Genomic DNA, 9,914 nt, shown 5'->3' with positions numbered 1-9,914 from the left:
TTACCTGGGATTCGTTAAGAGCAACACTCCGAGGCAGTTCAATTAGAAGTTTTATGAGGTTTTATGGTACATTGTATATCACTCATGCTTTTTGAATGGATACTTATTGAATGTACACACGTATTCTGTGTTTAGGTCAAACGAATAGTTTTTTTAGCTAAGACAACTTATACGTTTAATTACAACAATTTTTAAGACGTTTTAAACATTCAACATTCTGACGTTGATTCAACACGGAATTAACGTCGGAAAACTATTCATCGTTTGACCTAAACACAGAATACATGTACGTTCAATAAGTATCCATTCAAAAAGCGTGAGTGATAGAGTGATATACAATGTACCGTAAAACCTCATAAAACTTCTAATTGAACTGCCTCGGAGTGTTGCTCTTAACGAATACCACTTTTCTTGCTTCCGAAGGGCGATCGCTAAGCGGATGTTTGGTATAAATCAAATTTCAACAAACCCTTAGAAAAGTCGTTGACAAAAGTATTTTGCCTATGGTGATAATAACGACGCTTATGAATTACGAAAAGTTGAGGTTTACCTCTAAGGCTTGGAATAGTGATTTTCTAAAGCGATAACAACTGTTTCGATAGTCGTTGGGCAAAAAACAGTTCGAGTTAACAGTGTTGAGTTCGAATTATCTATAGCAATTTATCATTATGTGGGAACGGACCAAAGAAACCGTTCAAGTTAACCATGTGCTCGAGCTATCCGTGGGCGAGTTATCCATGTTTGACTGTATTTTATTATGAATCCTGCATGTAACAATTGTTGGTGATGCAATCTATGGCAATTGTTTAGTCTTTTTTTACAAACAAATCAGTTTTAGTTGCTTAAGGACTGTGTATTACATAATTCTGTGTGTTTTTCAAAACCATCATCAAAGAGAGGATATTTTAGTGAGTTCTGCATTTTATCATGGTTGCAGTTCCGCAGTCACTGATCAAAGAAGTTCGGAAATTACGCTGAAATGCTGGAATGTTTGTTATTCTTCGATCAGCTGCTTTAACAATCTTCCACCTAATATCCATTCTCTTAGCAGAAAAAGGCATTTTAAACGCAAGTTGTCAAACTATTTATTCGATTTTAGTGGCTAACTGTTGCCCTTTTTGTTTTATTATTGTTGTATGGTGCAATTTGAAAAACATTTCTATTTGAAATGAAATGATTGCCAATAAATTAGCATATATATATAAATATTACTGTACTGGCCATAATTTCAATAAATAGTAAAAAAACTATTTATATATATATATAACATGACTATGTAACGTTTGCAAAATAATTTTTTTAGTAAAAAGCAATTTGTAAAAGCCGTGTCCATCTATTTTTCCAAAACTACACGTCGAGGTTAGAAAAAAGATCGCTTTAAAGAGGATTCGAACTGACAGCTTTTAAGTTCATGAATTGTCACTCCTCCACCTGTGCCAATTGACTGCTTTCCACACTATGGAATAATCGTGCAATTAGTTATTACACTTTACAATTTCTCACAGCCTCCCGACATTGCCATGGTATTAGTAATTATAAAAGTATAAATGAACAAATAGTCATCTTACAATATAATAACAAGATGATAACCTTCCCAAGCACGCACCACAATAGACCAATATTCTGACTTCTATAGTCCTAGAGGACAGACCTGGCAAGATAAACTCTCATCCTCCAGCCACCACAGAAATGCTTGGTTGGTCTCTCCTGCATCTCCTTGGTGAAACCGAGACTGGCTAAGATACGCCTAGCCTTAGGTTCCGCTGAATCTACTCCGATAGCTTTCATTTCCTCGTATACCTAACAGAAAGCCATCAGATGTAGTTGTGGTCTCTATTTTAAATCACAACATTTTAACACAATCATAGAACACCTTGTAGTACACACAAGGAGAAATAGTTTGTCAACCTCAATTTTTTTAATGGACTCGAGATAAAACCGAAAGATAGAACATTTATTTACAAATATATTTATAGATATATACTTATAAATATATTTATATATAAATTTAAATATATAAATACATACATGTATATATTTATACATAAATACGTTTATATATATATTTATATACAAAGAAACATTTAAATACAAATATATTTTTATATATAAATATATTTAAAAATATATATATATAAATATATCTTTATATATAAATTATAGTAGTCTTTATCAAAAATTATCAGTGTTGTTCGATCATTTGCGATTTTTTTGAAGAAATTTGACTACCAGGATGCTTCAAGATTAAAATCAAGTAAAGATCAAAGGTTAAAATGTCAAGGAGGAAAATACGTGCTGAAATGACATCACTAGTTCCTCAGCTGACCGTCTCTCTCTTTTTTGATATCAGCTATTATGTTAAAGTTGGCACTATTCTGTCTTTTAGCAACTATAGATGCCATAATCACACTTTCTTGAATCTGAGTGCTTTAATTGTGATCAGGTTATGAAGATTTTAATCTTAAAACATCCTGGGAGTTAGCTCCCCTTCAACATCATAAACCATCACAAATGATAGAAGATACTGATATTCTCTGATAAGAACTACTAGAATTTAGTGTAAGTTTATCTCTAACTGTAATGAAACACACCCAAGTTTTAAAGAGAAGGCAACTCCACCTTGAACAAGAGATCAAATACACGCTGTCGGGAGGTAGGATTCAAAGATGAGCTCAGATAAGCAGCAAAACACAATAAAGCTAATCATGTTAACGATGATACTTGGTTACAGTAGTTTAGTTAACTTCTATGAAAAGAGCTGTCAATCTATGGAATCAGATCTATTAGTAAGCAAGGATGTATCTATACATATTTTATGCCTATGATTTTACACATAGATATTAAAATGCCTCCAAAAGTGCCTATATCATTCATTTTACCAATCTCAGGAGCAGTAGGAATATTCTCACCTCCTTAAGACGGGTGCCCGCGTCAGCCTTCCCATTTTCAAAGTCAGCAGACAACTTCTTCTCTAGCTCTAGCAACTCCAGACGCTTCTTGTCAGCATTTAGGACAGCGAGTATAGCGGGTGTATCGTCTGCCTTTACCTCTACGGACATTATAGGTACAGTGTGAGACAAAAATGTTGTGACGCGCAACCATCAAATAAATTGAGAAACAAAATAAAACAAATATAAAAGCGTTTAAATGTAAATGTGAAATAACTGGATTTAGGAAACATGTTTAGCAGCATACCAAAATATACTACAAACAGCAGCTAAGTTACATGCTAATCCTATACTATGGTTACACAACCAACTTACTGAAAGTTGTTATCATTTCTTCCACAACCACTAAAGGAAATCTCAAAACATTCCATCTCTGCTCCATCAACTAAGAAAGATGCCTTTGCATAAGACTGTCACTAGTGGCAGTTGACTACCAATGATTCTGTTGCTGTAGGAAGGCATGCTCTCTCACAATGACTCTTTCACTCTCACAGCGGTCCTAATAATGCACGGGATAAAATCGCCTAGTATGTTTGCGCCTTAAATATGCCTGATATGATTGCTCTGTTATGAAACAAGCAAACACTCCTAAACAAACAGGAAAAACTGGATTCAGCATTCTTACACAAGCTTTTAAAAACATGAAAGTTTAAATTTATTTTTAGTGACTGAGTTTTTTAGTTTGTGAGTGACCTAGTGCCATCACAGTATAGAGATCAGCCTTGTCCTAGTAGGTCTAGTCATCTAGAACTCCTGACCTACAACAACAGGTTATGGTTCAATTCCCAGAAAGGTCATGGGTGGTGTCAGAATGACACCCAACCTTAATCTGCTCACTGTAACTGGGCATGTCTCCAATAATTCCTCTGCCACCAAACTAAGACATGTCCAGCCAAGATCACAGATCCGTAGTTTGTGCCTTTTGAGCCGTAGTTTTGCCTTTTAAATCCAAATACAAAAAACTTTATAAAAAGTGACACAATTATGACCTTGTGATGAAGCCCAGTTTATTCTTCCGATTTGCTGTTCTGAAGGAAAACAATTAACATAATCTCACCTTGTTCACAGAGCAAGATATCAATGTTAGGTGGAATATTCAGTTTACGCTGGGTCATGTGGTTGAGTAGAATTGTCTTCCCATGCCCAGTGGGCTAAACGAGACCATACCTCCTTTGGTTGGCTATGGTGAGAGATGCATTCACAAACAAGTCTTTTCCATGTGATCTTATTGAAAAGTTCTCTACCTGCAACATTACATGGTTGTCATAGGATTACATGAGGAACACGCAGCCACCACTTTCACTTGACACATCTGAAAGCCATCGCCAATCCAATATGTCATTGGCGAATCATTTAGCAGACATTAACAACGGTCTAAAAGGCTTTTACTATCACTCGCCAGCTATTGACCACCACTTGGCAGTTAATGTCAATCACTGTCGCCAGGCAATAATCGACAACAACTTGAAATCCTTAACAAAATCGTCACATCTTCACTGCATCACTGCAGCACTGTTGTCACTGCATCTCAAGAACTTGTCAACTTTCAACAAAACACAAAAAATTCTGATTAGCCTTTTCTTAATTATAATTGTGTTGAAAGAACAGAGTAAACAATTATTCATGTTATAAAAGTAATAAAACCCAATAGTTTACCAAAATATAATTAATATATATTAATGATATTATTATTAATTATATTAATCGATATAAAGAAACTTGTTTGGTTTGAGCGCTGATAAATTTATAGTAGTTGTTTCACAGGTGCCTAATAAAGCACTAGTGATAAAAGACTTAGCAAAACTGAACTCTGATTGGCTACTGCTGTGTCGCCACCTTTCTTTGCCCGCCAATTTTTTCGTTTTTCATACCAATTATCGTAAAAACTTTCATTTTTATCTCGAACCATACATACTACTCCACTGGCAGTGGAGTGTGCCGTGAAGGATCATCAGGTGTACTAAATATGCACACAATTATTCTAACTTGTTGCAAGTTGATGGAGCAGTGCAGTTAGTAGTGTGCCTGCCTGCAGAGTCAAATATTCGAGTTAAATTTCAGTTGTGTCGCTTTTTACCCTAAAGCCTGGTTCCCATATCAAAAGTGAGACCCTGGCAGTAATTTTGTGCAGCGAGACACTCACGGTGCTAGGCTCAGCGGCTTCTGCTCACATAAAGCTGCATCACAAATAATTGCATAAAAATGTTCGTTCGCCAAGCCATTTCGAAAATGCTGACCTTAACCTTTACAGTGCATTTCGTGAAGGTTTTGCCTGCGACTCTTAGCGAAAGTTGAACAGCGTGCAGGTTCACATTTCACAATAATAAAGACTTGGCAACTAAATATTTAGACACTACTCCTACCCAGAGGCAACCAATTTACCTTCATACCGCTGCGTATTTATGCATGCTCAACAACCATGCTAACATTTGGTCAATTTTGTGGATAAATATAAACTTATTTTTTAATGAGTTTGTAGTAATGCACAAATACTGCCAAGTTACACCAAAACCAGGCTAAGGAAGCAAATATCAGTCGATATTTAATAAGACTACCACTCTGGTGGTCTCGTGAGCTGTGAGAGATTGTCATGTGTAATATCTATGTGCACAAGTATTCTTAAATGCTGAGAGGGGGTTGATTGGTGCGAGTGGCAGCGTGCTCGGCTGTTAATCCGAATGTCTCAATGTGAATCTTGTGCAATGGAATTTTTTTAAACATCTAACCATGTCTTCGGACACGGGTCTCATTATAGCAAAGATTCATGTGTAGAACATCCTTAAATTTCCATTTATGCACATAATCACATAATTCATCAAATAAATATTTAACAAACTATGAATTAATAACAAATAACATGTTTACTATAAGAGGTTCGAGAATGACGATCACCACTGTGGTTAAATTTGACTGAGGAGCAATGAAGTCTAACCTTAATGTCAAGGGCATTGTCAAGGAGATTACATGACTTGCTCGACTTATCAGCCTGTGAGAGGGTAAACCGGTCCTCAGCCTTCAGAGCATCCAACTGCTCCTCAAATAGCTTCAGTTTCTTCATTTTCTTTAGCTCTTTTCAGATGAGCTAAGCTGTTGGCTCCGCCTCCTCCTCCTTCTGTAACAGAAGGAATCAAAGCTACCATATAGCAACCTGAAAAGTGCCAAGTAAGTCCATCTTTATAGTTAAGTCAAACCTCTACGAACTTTCAAACATACGACGGAGAATTTCAGCAAACACTTATAACAAAACTCAAATTTCTAACTTTGAAGGTTTAAAATCTCTAGAAAAAATTGTTTTTGAAAATTAAAAATCAAAGACAACAACCAATAAAGAGCAAGTTAAGTTAGTTTAAACATTCCCTAATAAAAGTGAGACTATAGGGGTGCGATTTTAGCTTGCTGCTGTCCAATTCATCGACAGCGAGCTACTGGTTGATTGCAAGACATGATCTAGTCAATCACAGAGCCGTTCGTTCGTTCTATATCCGTTGAACCCATCAACATTAAATCCTGTAATTACTTCCTTTTAAAATCTTTGAGGTCATCTGACGTGATAAAACTGACGCATGTGTGATTGGCTGAAATAGGCAAGCATGACAACCTCAGTCCAATTTTATTAATTTTCAACGCAAGCTATTTGCGACTAAGATTGACTTTTGAGTGATGAAGACGACAAAGCTTCTCCCAGTTGGCTACTTATAAATATTGACAATTATAATCTCACTAGTAACATAAAGATGAAAGCCATGAGGATAAAGTGATAAACTGATCATGACAGCTGCATTCTAGTTTATACCGAAGAACAACAAAACAAAAAGTATATACTTTTACTACATATTAAAAACGTTTCTATTATATGTATGACACAATTTCCACGATCTCGATCAGTTTAATTTTATACAATGTATTTGTTTAAATGATTCCATTGCTTCATGTCATGTAAGAAAGTATGCATGTTTGGGAAAGCAACCCCTCAAAGATCAGATATGACGTCTGCTTAGCCTACTGCTAGCAGAGGCTATGAGTGTTTATAAAAGTATTATTGTACAAACAATGTCTCTGAGATCTTGGCTGTACATGTCTGAGTCTAGTGTCAAGGGAACCTCAATTACTAGAGACATGCCTATGGTAGAGAGTAATTTAATGTTTGATGACATTCCTGTCACTGTCAGTGGCCTTTTTAGGAGTTGAACCCTAACCTGTGTTTGGAGGTCAGGAGTTTTAAACTATCAGGCTGCCTCTGAAACAATACTATAGCAAAAATGGTTTGAACAGATTTAATTTACAAAATCAGTATTTAAAATGTTTCGTAAGCAGTTTCTTTTTATGCTAGTGGTTTCTGTTTATCTGTTACAGTGGAAAGCATCTTTCCACATAAGCTTAGTTATTTTGTAAAACTCTATTGTCACCTAAAGCCTGGTTCCCATATCCGCATATCGGTTGCAATACTCCGGCTGTAACTTGCGCAGCAAAGAGTTTGCAAAGTTGGGCTCGACGGCATCTGTTCACATATAAGCTGCATCGCTAAACATAACTGTGTAATCAAAAAAATGTTCACTCGCCATGCCATTTCTATAACGGTGACCTTCACCCGTACAGTGCATTTCGGGAAGGTTTTGCCTGTGGCCTTTGGCGAAACTTGAACAGCGCTAAACTATTTCAATGCCGCCGGCAACTACCGTCGATCCTCGGCGCGTAGGTTCCCAATTCACCGCTAATAGCCTGCGGTGCTGTCCACGGTGCTTAGCGACGTATATGGAAACCAGGCTTCAGTTGGAGAGACAATCTTAGGTGAAACCAATTGAACCCCAAACTGTTGTTTGAGAGACACTGATCTGGGTATCTTGTGTTTACATCTTGCGTATCCCTCACAACTTTAAGAACACTCCGGAAGTTTCAGCCTCAATTGAAAATCACAAAGATACGTGAAAGTCGAGCCAGTTAGGGTCCCTGTATATGCGCATGTGTGATGATATCTTAAAAATATTTTATTGTTTTTAAAGTACAACAGTACAACAGTACAACGTATGCCTTATGAAAAAGGCGTAGGGTGTATGCTGCATCTTTGGATTCATACATAAGCAACTGATAGAGTAATTAAAATGCCTGTCACACATCATTAAAATATGGCAGTTGGAGGACAACTCCAAATTTATGGATGTGCTACCCCATTCCACAATAAAGAGTTGTTGAAACTGTCAATCCTGTATGATAAACATAGCAACCTGAATGTAGCCTTATAGAATCGCCAGGACAGATCAGCAGCCCGACTCCGCTGCCAGTGACAGCAAGTCTATAAAAGTAGTTCCAGTTATAGCAAATTTAACAGTCTAAAGAGAGCATCTCACGAGGTCTACTGTGGAATGGAACCGAATTCCCTAAGATCTGTTTCATCAGTGGCAGCACTTTCAACCCTCTTCCTAACGAAGATAAAATCCTCTGGCAAACAGAGGAAAGACAACTTACAGCATCCTTTGAAGATTTCCCACTCGCCTTCAATTCTCTCAGTCTTTTCTCCTGCTTTTCATAATCCTTTATCTGCTCCTTCCTCTTCTGTTTGAACATCTTCTTGAATGTCGCTACACAACCACACATATCCTAATAATAATGCTACGCAACCAAATATATCCTAATAATAATGCTACACAACCACATATATCCTAATAATAATGCAGAGCAACCGAATATATCCTAATAATAATGCTAAACAACTAAATACATCCTAATAATAAAGCGAAACAACCATGTAAATCCTAATAATAATGCTAAACAACTAAATGTATCCTAATACTAATGCTAAACAACCAAATATATCCTAATAATAATGCTAAACAACCAAATACATCATAATAATAATGCTAAACAACCAAATATATCCTAATAATAATAATGCTAAACAACCAAATATATCCTAATAATAATGCTAAACAACCAAATATATCCTAATAGTAATGCTAAACAACCACATACATCCTAATAATAATGCTAAACAACCACATATATCCTAATAATAATGTTAAACAACCAAATATATCCTAATAATAATGCTAAACCAAATATATCCTAATAATAATGCTAAACAACCAAATGTATCCTAATACTAATGCTAAACAACCAAATGTATCCTAATACTAATGCTAAACAACCAGATATATCCTAATAATAATGCTACACAACCAAATATATCCAAATAATTATGCTACACAACCAAATATATCCTAATAACAGTGCTAAACAACCAAATATATCCTAATAATAATGCTAAACAACTAAATACATCCTAATAATAAAGCGAAACAACCACATATATCCTAATAATAATGCTAAACAACCAAATATATCAAAATAATAATGCTAAACAACCAAATATATCCTAATAATAATGCTAAACAACCAAATACATCATAATAATAATGCTAAACAATCGCATATATCCTAATAATAATGCTACACAACCAAATATATCCTAATAATAATGCTACACAACCAAATATATACTAATAATAATGCTAAACAACCAAACATTTCCTAATGAGAATGCTAAACAACCAAATACATCGTAATGAGAATGCTGAACAACCAAATATATCCTAATAATAATGCTAAAAAACCAAATATATCGTAATAAGAATGCTAAACAATCAAATATATCCTAATAATAATGCTAAAAAACCAAATATATCCTAATAATAAAGCTAAACAACCACATATATCCTAATAATAATGCTAAACAACCAAATATATCGTAATGAGAATGCTAAACAACCAAATATCTCCTAATAATAATGCTGAACAACCAAATATATTCTAATAATAATGCTAAACAACCACATATATCCTAATGATGCTAAACAACCACATATATCCTAATGATGCTAAACAACCACATATATCCTAATAATAATATTGAACAACCGAATATATCCAAATAATAGTGCTGAACAACCAAATATATCCTAATAATAATGC

Source organism: Watersipora subatra, chromosome 6 (assembly GCF_963576615.1).
Source record: "Watersipora subatra chromosome 6, tzWatSuba1.1, whole genome shotgun sequence".
NCBI classification, from domain to species: Eukaryota; Metazoa; Bryozoa; class Gymnolaemata; order Cheilostomatida; family Watersiporidae; genus Watersipora; species Watersipora subatra.
Note: the sequence above shows the minus strand (reverse complement) of the source record.